Here is a 14081-nt window from a genome sequence, read left to right as displayed (position 1 = left end):
GACTCTAGCATGCCCCTAGGAAACCTCATGATTAGGAAATTGACCCTATGAGATGTCATCAGCTTTGGTACTCATGCTTCATCAGTACCCTCAGTATCCTCTGCTCTCCTGATTGGAGGACTGGAGAGAAGAACAGAGAACTCCTCCCTCAACCTCCATTTAAACAAGATTCCCAGTGCAATCCACTTCTTCATTTCCTACCATGTGTACTCCTTTCAGCTAGATTCCATCACACTCCCATATCTTTCCCATTTCCTTTCACCTTTATTTTTAGGTGCTGTCTTCTCTCATTAGATTATAAGGTACTTGAAGACAGGAACTGTCTTTCTTTCTCATATTTGTACCCCCAGAACTTAGCACAATGACGGGCATATAATAGTTGCTTAATAAATGTTTATTGATTAACTGATTGTGAGCCAGAGAGAATAGTCAATACAATGATAATACTAAAAGGCAAAAACCTGAGGTCAAATATAGTAGATAGTATTAGTACTAAGTTACTAAAGTTAAATAAAATAAAACAAACTTCCTTTATTTTATTAATCAAGAAAGTACAAAAGTTGAAAGTGATAGATACAAGGGGGCAGCTGGGTGGTGCAGTGGATAAAGCACTGGCCCTTGATTCAGGAGGACCTGAGTTCAAATCCAGCCTCAGACACTTGACACTTACTAGCTGTGTGACCTTGGGCAAGTCACTTAACCCTCGTTGCCCCACAAAAATAAATACATTAATTAATTAATTTGGGGGCATCTAGATAGCTCAGTGGATAAAGCACTGGGCCTAGCTTCAGGAGGACCTGAGATCAAATCCAGCCTCAGACACTTGACACTTACTAGGTGTGTGACCCTGGGCAAGTCACTTAACCCTCATTGCCCTACAAAAAAAAAGTGACAGGTACAATAAGAATATTATTTTACTGTTAGATAGCTTCTTGTATCTTAGTGTTGAATTCCTAATCAGTAGCCCTGGGATCATATCTGCATTGTATCATTCCTTAGCTGTGTGATCCTGGGCAGGACATTTGACCTGGGGCCTGTTTTCTCTCCTATAAAATGGGAAAAATATACTAGCATTAACTATTTCCCAGGGTTAGTGTCAGTGAGGGAACACTTTGAAGTCCTTAAAGGGCTAAATACAAATAAGCTTTGACTACTGCATCACAGGTCTTTTCTCCTCTCCCTTATCTGAATAAGATTTATACCTACACAATGGATGTTTGCTAAGCAAGCCTTGTTTCTAGGAGACCAAACTATAAATGATTTGTCTGTGTGTTTTCTGCAGATACTTTTCCAAATCTAGAACACAGACTGTAGTATACTAGCCCTGGAAGGGTCCTTATAAATACTATAGCCTCATGTTTTGTAGAATGGACCCTTACACTCAGGAAGATTAAATGATTTGCCCAAATCACACAGCCCGACAGAGATGGGAGTACTATGTTTATATTTCAAAACCTATGAACATTATTCTTTCTCAGATGCAACTAATTTGCCAGTAATTATGATAGTGTTGTTTTCTCCTTAGATTCCTTTTAACTGAATTGCTTATATAGCATTTAAAAGCAATGATTTACTGAATGGTGACTAGAAGGTATAAATAGTAAGAGAATTGTGATACTTGGCTATAATAACATAGGTGAGGTGTTTTTAATCTTTTTGTGTGGGTGTGGGTGTGAGTGGGTGGGTGTAACCATTTGGTGGTCTCATGAAGCCTACAGACCTCTACTTAGGATAATTTTAAATGCATAAAAATAAAGTACATAGGCTTGCAAAAAGAAACAATTATTCTTAAGTAGTTATTAAAATTTTAAATAAACAACTTCATGGATGTAAGAATAGATCAATGTAGATGACTATATTTACCTAATACTCATGGGAAATCAGAGTTGAAGGGAATCATGGAGATTATTTGCTCCAATATGCTCATGTTACATGTAAGGAAAGGTAAGCTCAGAGACATGAAATAAAATAACTTGCCCATTGTAATACACTGAAATAATGGTAGATCTAGGACTAGAACACAGATGCCCTTTGACATATGCTATGGCATGGTGCCACTTTGGTTGAAGTCTACATATTTCCCTTCCTCACAGCATAATTTTATAAGGAAAATTAATAGGAAAGATTGGAGAATGAAAAATCCATCTATCTGATAAGGAAGATTTTAGACTCGAATAATAAACATTCTTTGAGATTCTTTAATGAAAGACAAAAATATTGTAAAGAGTCATTAATAAAAGAATCTCCCCATTACCTCACCCTTTCTGAGTTAATGTAATATGCTAATATTCCTAACATGTCCTAAAAAATAGTTTTAAAATGTAATAATGACTTTGGCTTCATTCTCAATGAGCAAGGCTGATTATATCTTCTATCATGGTCCTAGGAGGCCCAATATAGTCAACTTGCTCCCTTTCTGGTGTGTCCCATATTCACTGTTAGCCGTCAGTTTCATTTAACAAATTGCCCTTAATTAGCTTTGACAAAAGGATACTTACTTAGAAGATATAGGAAGAAGTATAAACATTCTTCCACCCACCGCCTCCTATATTTCAGGGGGTACACTCTTCTTTATACCACCTTGGTAGTGTGGGCTAAGATTTAATGCACTTTCTACAAAACATTCACAAAAACCAAGTTCATTTTTAAAAAACACAATGTCCAATGGGTGGATAAATTTGCATCTCTGCTTTTACTTAACTTAATTTCTAATTATCTAGTTTCTAGCGAATCCGTACATAGACTCTAGGTCCTGGATTCTGCTTGCTCCCTTTCCTGATCTTCAAAAGTAACAAGGTGGGGGCAGCTAGGTGGTGCAGTGCATAAAGCACCGGCCCTGAATTCAGGACGACCTGAGTTCAAATGGGGGCCTCAGATACTTAACACTTATTAGCTGTGTGAACCTGGGCAAGTCACTTAACCCTCATTGCCCCCCCTCCCACACACACAAAAAAATAATAAGGTCATTGCCATCTCTGATCTCTTTCAATTAAAACTGGAAAGAATAAATGGAAAGAGGCAAGAACAGAGGGGTCCTCATTCATGGGTCATATGTTTGTCATGCATGTGGAAGACCTGAGGCCTTTCAGTTTACAGAATTATCTCAGTAAAACATAGCAAGAGAAGGAAAAGATTGATTGACAGTATAGCCATGGCTGATGTGTCTTGAGTGTTCTTCAATTCCACTCCCTTCACTAGACAACAACAACAAAAAAACAACAACTCCAGTGAGTGGACCAGAACCAGTTACAGAATGTCTGCATGTGTTCCAAGGTCTACATGATAATTGTATTAGCTGAGCACTCTGTGCACACTCATGAGGATTAAGTTAATTTGGCAGTACCTGTTTTAAAACAAAACAAAGTAAAGCCTTTGTTATTTCTAGATTGTGTAGATCCAAGAATCCATACTAATTGACATGAAAGGATATTGGCATCTATAAATAGTTTGAAAGAAAATTACTCTTAGGACTTCAAAGGTCATCGGACAAGCTGGTTCTGAGCCTGAATTAGGTAGAAAAGGAAGTACCACTTAAATTGTGTACTCAAGTATTCTCTTAAATGCAAACTAAAATAACTCTGAAGTACCACCTCACACCTATCAGATTTGGTTAATATGACAGAAAAGGAGAATGACAAATGTGAGAGAGGTTGTGGAAAAATTAGAACATTAATTCATTGTTGGTCGGGTTGTGAACTGGTCCAACCTTTCTGGAGAGTAATTTGTAACTATGTGGGATGTGTCCAAAAGAGAATATAGAAAAGGGGAAAGTATTATATGTACAAAAATATTCATAGCAACTCTTTTTGTAGAGGCAAAGAAATGGAAATCGAGGCCATGCCCGTCAACTAGGGAATGACTGAACAAATTTTGATATATGAATGTAATGTAAAACTATTGTGCAGAATTGATGAGCAGGAGGATTTCAGGAAAACCTGATGAGACTTACACAGACTAATCCAAAGTGAAGTGAACAGAACCAGGAGAACACTGTGCACAGTAACAGCAACAGTGTCCAATGATCAACTATGATTGACTTAGTTCTCAACAATACGATGATCCAAGACAATTCCAAAGGACTCATTATGGAAAATGCTATCTACATCCAGAGAAAGAACTGATGGAGACTGAATACTGATAGAAGCATGCCATTTTCATTTTATTGTGTGTGTGTTTTCTTTTTGGTATATTTCTCCTTTCATAATGTGATTAATAGTCAAATCTGTTTTATATAACTGCATATATATATATAACCTATATCAACTTGCTATCTTGGAGAGAAGGATGGAAGGAGAAAATTTAGAACTCAGTTTAAGAAAATACAAAGGTGAGAAGGATAGTGAGGAAAAATAAGAAGGGAGAAAATATACAAGTAATTATAGTTTAGAATGTGAATGGGATGAATTTATCCATAAAATGGAAACTGACAGCAGATTAAAATTTTAAATTCAACAATATGTTGCTTTTAGGAAACACTATAAAATAACAGATACACACAAAGATAAAATGAAGTTGAGGAGTAGAATTTATTTTAAAAATAAAAAGCGGGGATAGTAATCATGATCTCAGACCAAGCTAAAGCTAAAATAGATTTAATCAAAGGAGAAAAATAGGAAAACTACACTGTGTCAGCAATATTACTCAATATTATTTTAGACAATTTAAAATAACTGGACTCTATAAAATACCTGAGAGTATACCTGCCAACACAGATACAGGAACTATATGAACATCCACACTAAACACTATTTATACAAATAAAGTCAGATCTAAATCATTGAGTTAATATTTATTGTTCATGGGTAGGTAAAGCCAATATAATAAAAAATGAAAATTTTACCTAACTAATCTATTCAATGCCACCCCAATTAAATTACTAAAATATTATCTTAGTCAGAAAAAATAATAACAGAATTCATTTGGAAGACAGCAACTTCAAAAAAACTGGGTGGGGGTGGGGGAGGATGTAAAGAAAGAAAATTCAGCAGTATCAGACCTTAAAGTATCTTCTAAGGTAAGAGCATTGTTGAAGTATAAAACTGATAATTTCAATAATTTTAAATTAAAATTTTCTTGAATAAATGAAACCCATACAGCCAAGAATAGAAGGAATGCAGAAAATTGGGGGAGGATTCCATAAACAATCTTTCAGGGTGTTATTGGGTTGGATTATTGCTGCAATGTAGGAAATGATGGGGTGGTTAATTTAGAAAAACATGGAAAGAGGTTGACTTATGAAGGAAGATGCTATCTACTTTCAGAGAAACAGATGACAAGTGAAAATAAGCATAGTATGGTCTTATGTATATGTGTATGAGTATATATATGTACATAGGTTTATAACATATCTATGTATATGCATGTAGATGCAGGTGTGTATTTGTCAGGGGAGCAGGGGGGGAAAGAGAAAAAAATAAAGTAAGAAGTGCACAGTAAAGAACAAAAGAAAGCCTACAATGAAGCAAAGAAAAGTTGGCAACTTTCAAAACAATGTGTAGTATTTATTATATATTTTTTCTTGAAACGTAAATTTATTGTTTTATATTGAATCCCCTGTTATGTTCTGCTTTGTACATGGCAATATATTTTTCTTCTCTCATTCTGTATTTGATTTTAAAGTAAATTTAACAATTCACAACATAGAAACTGTATGTGAAAATTCTTAATATGTAATTTAAAAAATAAAATACCATTTAAAAACAACGAAAAGCACTCTTTCCACCACTCCATATTTAACCCATTTTAATGCCTGAGCCTGACTCTGCAAGTCCTTCTCTTTTGGGATCTGACTATTTATGTTTCTAGCCTTGAATTAGCAGCCTTACTCTAATGTCCACACTCATAAATTCAACAATTTTCATTTGTAGTCTATACTTCTACCAAATTTTATCTTTGCATTTCCAGTCTCTGCCATGACCAATTGACCCTGGAATCTATTTTCTTTCTTTCTTATTTTTTAAAAAATAAGCCTATAATTTCATAGGTATAGGAGACTCCTAGGTTAGTAGCTCCTTGCACAAATAGAGCCCACCATCAGCTCAACAATTTATAGTCTTTGACAGTTGTCTAGTATCACAAGGTGATTTCCTTATAATCACATAGCCAGTATTTGTTAATCAAACCTGGACATAGATGTTCCTGATTCCAAGGCTAGCATATTATCCACTATACCATGCTGTCTCTCATGAAACCATCCTCATGCTAAGCAATAGTTCATCCCAAAATTACCGTTTAAGTGAGGTAGAAAATGCAAATTCATTCCATTTTAATGATAAATAACCTGCTGTATCTATGTACTGCCACTGACAACCTTCCTTATGGCCAAGTCAAATTAGCTAATCATATATAATTATTTTAGTGATGTTAAAAAGTCATTAAATTTTACCAACTAAGAGGTGGGATGCCAGGTGACTTGAAGGATGTTCATATGATTAATATAATTTACAATTTACAAACATATGCCAGATGAACTTCAGAACAATGCAAGTTCTCTGTCAGTAACTTCTGGGCAGAGCTTTGAATTCTAGGTCTCAGATGAATAGGAGTGACAGAATCCCTTTTCCTGCCTTCTCCCTATTATTCAAGCTAGAATCAGAATCTTTTCCAAACATAGCCAGCTTCAGCCAGTTCCCTGCTTAAATATGTAGACCCAGGAATGCTTATGCTTTAACCCCAATTTCTGCCCTGGCAAAATATCTTTTAAGAGATACTCCTTACCTTAGTATCAGGTTCACACTCCATGGAAGGTCATCACATATTGTCACACCATAAATAGCAATTCTAAGAATAAAATCCTTACCTTAACAAAAAAGAAGGTGCTTATTCTCTTGAATTTTAGCATCAAAGCTTTAATAAGCACAATTTTGTTGGATACAGAGCTATTATTTAAGGTTAAAGAACTGATTGTACATGAAATATTATCCTCAACCAAAAAGTGAAAATAAAGCTTCACCACCCTCTTTCTCTTCTTTGCTTAATGGTCAAATTGTATTACTGTTAGATCCTTATTTAGATCTAGTCATCCTATAATCTGGCCTCCCACTTCTGTCATTCTACTGAAACTGCACCCTGGGAAGCTGACAATGCAATCCTAATCTCTTAATACAAACACATTTTCTGCATGTTCATTTTTCTTGAGCTTTTAAAGGCATTTTTCTATGAATTGTTACTATGCTACTATTTCTAAAAACTCCCTCCTTTATCTTCTATGATACTACATGATACTTTTTCTGAAACTTTTTGATTTTGCATTTCTTCCTTAACTAGTCTTCTTTCCAAATCTCAAATCTAAATACTCAAGAAATATTTAATATCATAAAATCACAGAACTAGAGAATCAGAGAGAAGACATTTCAGAGGTTGTCTACTCCAAACTATCTTTGAACAGGAATCTGCTCTATGATATTCATAAAAATATTTATCCAGCCTCCATTTGAAAACCTTCCATGTTGAACAACTCACTAGCTCCTGAGGCAACTCATTTTATTTGAACACTTCAAATTGTTTAGAATATTTCTATACATTGAGCTAAAATCTTCCTCTCAGTATTCTGTTAAAAAAGATATTTTGATAGGGAACGGCTGGGTGGCACAGTGGATAAAGCACTGGCCCTGGATTCAGGAGGACCTGAGTTCAAATCTGGCCTCAGACACTTGACACGTACTAGCTGTGTGACCCTGGGCAAGTCACTTAACTGTTATTGCCCTTCAAAAAAAAAAGATATGATGATAAAGTATGTGAAAGCATTAAGGAACTCCAAACTACGGTGATATCAAGTGAAGGAAAAAGATGTGGGGGAGGCAGGGTAGACAAGACAGATATTGCAGATGTTGTCCAGTGAGTAGATACAAGTGGTGATAATAAGGGAAATGTCAAATATGAGTCTGAGGTTTAAAGCCTCGGTGACTAAGGAAAGATTAGTACCAAAAATATAAATAGGCATGTTAGAAAATGTAGATGGGGAAGGGGAATGATGATGATCATGGTTTTTCATGTGTTTGTTTGAGAAGTCAACATCTAGGAGGTAGCTAGAGATGTGGAATATTTCATACATCAATATTGCCAAACATTTATGATATATCTCTGTAAGAAATCCCTTTAGCTTTGGCAGATTGCATCACAATCTGTTCATGCCTTAAGTATTATCTTAATAAGTTGAAGTGGCCAAAAATTAATCACCTAGTGGTCAATGATGATAGTTTACATTTCTACCATAATTTTTCAAAAAAGAAAAAAGAAAAACTGCATATATTATAAGGAGCAGCTAGTAGCAGTAGTAGTAGTAGTAGTAGTAGTAGTAGTAGCAGAAGAAGAAGAAGAAGAAGAAGAAGAAGAAGAAGAAGAAGAAGAAGAAGAAGAAGAAGAAGAAGAAGAAGAAGAAGAAGAAGAAGAAGTGGTAGTAATTTAGGAAAATGGAGCTCAAGGAGATTATATAATTTGCTCTTTCAACAGAACTAGTAAGTGTCAGAGTAGAATTCAAACCCAAATCTTCCTGGACGTTAAGTCCAATGTTATTTTCATTCTCCCACACAGTCTCACATATTGAACATTTCTGAATTTAGGCTGGTCCTTAAACCATGGGTGGCAAATCACCAAGCCCATATTACAGCTGGGTATAATCTGACAGAGGATACTCTCTGCTAGTGTAGTCTTTGGTAATCCAGGGTAACTCTGCAGTACAATGAGACTTCAAAATATTAGTGTAGTTAGGATTGCATATAAAAAATTAATAGGCTTCTGGGAATGAAATTGTGAGTTCCAAACTTTTTCAACAATTTAAAGCCTACTTAAAAAGAAGACCAAAGGGCAAATTAGCTTAAATTTCATGGCAAATCAATGTTCTTTGCTAGTGCACTACATTTTCCAAGAGAAGAATGCTTTTGTTATTTTAAATATGTTCTGTGTTGCATGGTTGGAATAAAATCTGACAATTTCAGTTCCACTGGGCAATGTTTATTGATCACGATTGAAGCTGGTTATTCAGACTGCACGATCATAAATTATAGCACTAAAATTCCCTTTTTTTGTTCTAATAAATTAGAGTTTTAATTAGCAACATTTTACGTGACATTTGTCATCCACGAGGATCACTTTATAGCTATTTAGAGGTATAATATGTAATCAATACACTATTAAGGCTTCAAGCAAATAGTTTGTATTAATCAAAAATTCAAAAGCTGTCTTCAATGAGAAAGATCATCATGATTATTATTGTGTTGTTTAGTATTTATTGCATACCACAATTCTTCAAGAAGCTGTCATTATTTATTTGTGAAATAAGGACTTCAGTATTGATATCTATGGTTAAAGATGAGACGTATTCCTGTGTGAATAAGGCTTTGAGGCTATGAAATTTTCAGCATTCTGAAATCGGCAGAAACCAGGTTTTCAGGGAGGTGGAGGGGAGGGTTAAGGAAAACCAATTCACCATTTTGGAAGAAAGTAGAAAAACAACATACTTTCAACTCCTTCTCTTTTATATGTAGTTCCAAATTCTAAGCTCATAAAGGTTTCTGGAAATAAAGTAGTTTTGGATAAAGAAGAGGAAACTTTTATGAGTTGATTTATTTAGGCATAAGTAAGGTACAGTCAATTTTGAGCATGCCTGTAGCAAAATATCCTTTAGAAGCTCAGTTAAGAGGGTATAGGATAAATATCTTCTTTCAACAACTCTATGGGGAGAGGCGCATCTGTGTGGCACCATCAGCCAACAAAGACCAGCTGCTGAGTAAGTGGAATATAGAATTAATCCCTGCTAGAGGGGACCTTTCCTGGGGCAAACGATAAAGTAGTTATCAATTCCACAACAATTCGAAGAAATAAATCAAGACATTCTTTGGCATGCTGACTACTGGGAAAGTAAATTTATTCCTTATTCAATGAGTTTTTAAAGATTGTCAGTTATTTAGTACATGTATTACTATATTCAGACACTTTATTTCTCTTTATTCTTCAGTAAACATGCCTATTGGAACATATTAGACAATGATTTCACTTTTTACACATTTGAGCAGCTGACTTGGATGGAGTGGTGGAGTTGAAGTCAGAAAGGCCTGAATTCAAATACTGCCTCAGACCGTCTTAGAAGCTGTGTGACTCTGGTCAAGTCACTTAATCTCTCTCCTCATCCATAAAATGGGAAAAAAGAAATCACTTACCTCACCAATATCATCTAATTCATCTTATTGGGCTATTGTTGGGAATTAAATGAAATGTTATATACAGCACTTTGCAAATATTAAAATGCTATATAAGTACTAAGTATTATTAGTTACCTAGCTGTTGGAGCCTGTGTGCTACCTTACCACCATAAGTAGTATAAGGTAAACAAAGACATACAACAAAATATTGCAAAATTTGCCTACAAAATTCCATATATCTAAAATTATATACTCTTTAAGATATTAATTTTCAATGGATGCAGAAGAATAGATTATTCAGCCTAGAAATACTTATCGATTATCAGCTTTGGGTAAGGCACTGTTCTAAATATTAAAAAAAGAAAATAGACGTATAAAGTATGGTTCCTGAACTCTAGGAATTTGCAATCTAGTATGCATAGAAAAAAGGTGGCTAAAAAGATAGGAAATGTTAATTATCTGTTGAATGTTACAGACAATACATAGGAAAAGATTTTGCAGGAGAGATCATTTTGTCTGTTTAAAGCCCCAGGCAACAAGTGGGATTTAATTGGATCCTGAAGAATAAGTAAAATGCATCAATGAAAACAGTGATTATTCCAGTAGGGGAACTGAATAAGACATAAGAGAAAGAAAAACAACAACATATTAAACACTCACTGGCTATGTGACCATGGGCGAGGTAATTTCCCACTCTGGCCCTAAGTTGTAGTTTTTCAACCCAGTTTTCATATATCAAATGAATTTGGCAGACAATGTCTAAACTTCCTCTAGGTCTGAAACTCTGTGAGCCTGTAATTATAATTATTGGCAGCTCTAATGTTTAAAAATGAGGCAGAAGCACCTTTTAAAAGGAGGGGTTTTTTTGTTCCAACTGAGCATTTAAATGACCAATGATAGCATTGTCCTGTTTTCATTGATATTAAAGAGTTGGCTGTACATTCAATGTTCAACATTCTCCCACTTAATTTTCAGCACTTCAAGCATTCCTGTGATTTTATTATTATTATTATTATTATTATTATTATTATTATTATTTTGCAGGGCAATGAGAGTTAAGTGACATGTCCAGGGTCACACAGCTAGTACATGTCAAGTGTCTGAGGTCAGATTTGAACTCAGGTCCTCCTGAATCCAGGGTTGGTGTTTTATCCACTATGCCATCTAGCTGCTCTCTTGTGCTTTTATTATTAACTTCTTTTTCACTTTCAAGTTAGCGATTGCCCACATTCATGGCTATGCTCAATAGAAGAAAAAAAAAATTCAGGCCTGATGCCCTCAAGTTTGTGGAGTACCTGGTGTCATGCTAGGTGCTTCGTTGGTCTTGTTCACCCTACTGCTATAAAGAGTTCACAATGCATTTGTTGCATATTTTATTATTTGCCTTCAAAACTCAAATATTTTGTTGCAATTATCCCTCCAAAGCATAATGTAAGTCCTTTTGTCTCTAAGTCCAAGTGGGCAAAGTCAGTGAAGTGGCTTAGTGAGAAAATAAAGGTGTTAGATAAACTTCATTCAAGAAGGTCTGAAGCTGCTGTTGGCCTTGAGTTTGGTGTTAATCAATTAATTTCCTTATATCTACAAAAAGGAGTAAGTATTCATAAAAATATTTGTGAATCAGCTCTAGAAAATGTATGAGTACCAATGTTTTATTTGTTTGTTTGTTTGGTTTGTTTATTTTGTTTTTTTGCAGGGCAATGAGGGTTAAGTGACTTGCCCAGGGTCACACAGCTAGTAAGTGTCAAGTGTCTGAGGCCGGATTTGAACTCAGGTCCTCCTGAATCCAGGGCTGGTGCTTTACCACTGTGCTATCTAGCTGCCCCCCCAATGTTTTATTATAAAGAATTTTAGGCAGAAAGGTGTGTTTTTTATCAATCTCTAACAAAAGATTACAGTTTTTGCTAGTCATATGGGAACCTAATCCCCTATTTTCCATAGGTTTGGTATATCTACGTTTGTGTTTTTTTTCTATTTTCATGCCATTTTCTTTTTTTTTTTCCCCACTCCTCAAATAATTTTTTTTTTTTTTTTGGTGAGGCAATTGAGGTTAAGTGACTTGCCCAGGGTTACGCAGCTAGTAAGTGTCAAGTGTCTAAGGCCGGATTTGAACTCAGGTACTCTTGAATCTAGGGCCGGTGCTTTATCCACTGCGCCATCTAGCTGCCCACTTCATGCCATTTTCTAAAAATATTTCCCCCATGTTGAGGACTGATTGAACTTACAATTCAGAGTTACAGAATATTCAGTGTTAGAAATACCACAGGAGCCATGTGATCCAAACCACATCTGGACAATAATCCCCTCTATGATATCATCAGCAAGTGATCATTCAGCCTTTGCTTCAATATTTCTAGTAAGAAAAACCACAATCCACTCTTGGATAACTTTAATTGATGGATAAGTTTTCTTTACATTAAACCTAAATCAGCTGCTCTCAAACTTACATCCCTTGTTCCTAGTTTTACCCTCTGAGGTCAATCAGAATACTCTAATCCTTCTTCTCTATAACAACTTTTCAAATCCTTGAAGATGGGAATAATTCTCTCTACTCACCACCCAATGTCTTTTCCCCCATAGGTTAAATATAACTTAATTCAAGTGATTCTCATATATAATTAATTCAAGGTCCTAATCACCTAGTTCTGAATACTTTTTAGCTTTTTATTGAGCTCAGACAGCTGCCACCTAAGGTACAGTGTTTTAACACATACTTGCACTTTGTGACTATATAGTTATATACCTCTATTTAAATTAAGAATAAAATAAATTTATTATAAAATTAAAGTAGAGAGGAAAAAAGTCCAAATTTTAACCATGAAATCCCACCTCTCAAATAAAGAAAGAATAAATTCAAATTATGTCTGTCTCTCTTTTCATTTATTCACATTCAAGAAGCCTTCATAGAATGATTTTCGGAGTTAGAAGAGAAACACACACAAACACATGAAAGAGATAATATGGTCATAGAATCTAGATAGAGAGACAGCATATTCGCATGATATAACAACATGTGTAAATCAAAGTAAAAACTAATTATAAGTACTGAGTAGCTACAAAACAAAGCAATCATCAGAGTGGGTGAAACCAATTAGGAAAGACTTTTCAGAGAAGTTTCAAAATGGATGCCAAAGGAGATAGATAACAGCTGGGAAGTGTAGTCAAGTGAGTAAGGGAAGAATAGGGGAGGTATATGTTGAGTGAGGAGAATGAAATGTGCAATAGAATTAAGGTAGAAATGAGCAAGTGATGGAAAACAATAAGTGGATTATCTTGATTGGAACAGAAGAGCCTTTTTAGAAAATAGTAGAAGATGAGCTCTAGAAGGGAGGCTAATTAATAAAAAATAAGTTTGGAAGTAATCATCAGATACAGTTCTTTCCTATAATCATTACATTGATGCACTCAGCATTTATTAAATGCCTCTTATGTGAACAACATCATGGCAGTTTTAGGGGTGTGGAAAAACATCTTTTACCAACTTGAAATATTCAGAGATGGAAATCTAAACACCAATTTAGGGAAAATCTCTCCATTTTATAGATGAAGAAACTGAATGGTTAATTAATTACCCAAGATCACTTTCAAAAGTCAATTAAAGAAGCAGATCCAGAACCAAAGTCTCCTGACTGGCAATCTAGCACCCCAATGTACCATTATTATGCACTTTACTACCACTATACCACTATACCACTATTTTCCTCTCTGGAACATTATAAAAATTTATGAGATGGTCTTTTAGTAGTCAGTGAAAGTCAATTACAACACTAAGTGTCCCATTTAACTTGCAATCAGTGACTTAAGTGGTCAGGGGGAATGGATCTGGTTAACTACAAAGCAAATAACTAATTGGAGCAGGTACGCGGCACAATGGATAGAGTCCTGGGCCTGGAATTAAAAAGATTCATCTTCCTGAATTAAAATCTTCTCTCCATTCAGATCTGG

Source organism: Dromiciops gliroides, chromosome 3 (genome assembly GCF_019393635.1).
Source record: "Dromiciops gliroides isolate mDroGli1 chromosome 3, mDroGli1.pri, whole genome shotgun sequence".
NCBI classification, from domain to species: Eukaryota; Metazoa; Chordata; class Mammalia; order Microbiotheria; family Microbiotheriidae; genus Dromiciops; species Dromiciops gliroides.
This window is presented reverse-complemented; position numbering follows the sequence as displayed.